Source organism: Rousettus aegyptiacus, unplaced genomic scaffold (assembly GCF_014176215.1).
Source record: "Rousettus aegyptiacus isolate mRouAeg1 unplaced genomic scaffold, mRouAeg1.p scaffold_m13_p_13, whole genome shotgun sequence".
NCBI lineage: Eukaryota > Metazoa > Chordata > Mammalia > Chiroptera > Pteropodidae > Rousettus > Rousettus aegyptiacus.
The window spans coordinates 12,115,381-12,116,435 of record NW_023416288.1 but is presented as its reverse complement, the minus strand read 5'-3'; the positions used below and the strand labels follow the sequence as shown (position 1 = coordinate 12,116,435).

At 32.9% G+C, this 1,055-nt stretch overlaps 1 pseudogene; it reads right to left on the bottom strand.

Annotated features, from left to right (window-relative positions):
• Positions 1-694: 694 nt before the first annotated feature.
• On the bottom strand, positions 695-813 carry LOC118610989 (annotated as a pseudogene).
• Positions 814-1,055: the final 242 nt, after the last annotated feature.

Below are 1,055 nucleotides of genomic sequence, written 5' to 3'. Positions count from 1 at the left end.
TCCTATTGAAAGAGATATTGACAGAGACACTGGCTGCCTCTGTGAAACTTCCCACTCCTCCAAAATTTTATATTTAAAAAATTTTATTCACATACATTACCACCCAGTTTTGTAGCTTAATTTTTCCCTCACTATTTATTTAAATTTCTTTTAAAAAAGGCATTTTTGGCTGCTGGCTTAAGCTTAAAGAACAAGAACTCAGGTTACAAGACTCTTAATTCATTTTTAATCGTAAGTTCTCCTCACTCCTAGACAAGGAGTCTGAGCAAAGAAGTCTGAGGTGCTATGGCCAATATGATATAAAAGTCTTGTGTCATCCATAATTTTGATAATTATGCTTTCTGCTTCTTCTGAAAATTTACTGAGGAAAAATAGTAAACATGGTAGTGATTAATTAACAAATCATTAACCAAACTAATTGGATAGAGGAGAGTATCAGGATGCATCTATGGGAAATTTTCTATTTCTGTCTATAGGAGTTTTTTCCTAAATTTTTTGCTAAAATACAGTCACTGGTACAATAATCTATTAATCTTTTGATGCTATCTAAATCAATAATCTCTGGAGTTCATCTATTCCTCAATTTTAAACATGCAAACACATTTTTTAAATTTATTTTTTAGACAAGGCAATCCTTGATTGACCTCACAAGGACCTTTTCATCTTACAATCCCTTATATTTTTTTACTTTTTATGTCTACAGCACCTGGTCTTCTTAGGTGGTCTCCCATACAAGTACTAACCAGGCATGACCCTGCTTATCTTTTGAGATCAGAAGGGATCGGGCTTGTTCAGGGTGGCATGGCCGTAGACTCCGGGTAGCATGGCCGTAGACACAAGTTTTTGATATTGTTTTTATAATTCTTTAAAATTTTACTGTGATCTTTACTGTATAGATAAAGGCAATTAATCTGCGTTCAATTAACAATTTACTCACATCTACTATTGCTACAGATGTTAAGATTCTGAATCAGAACACAAGTTGTCTGAATTTTGTTCTTGAAACTTTTACACTTAATAAGTCAACATTATTTGGACTATTTTATTCAAAATCG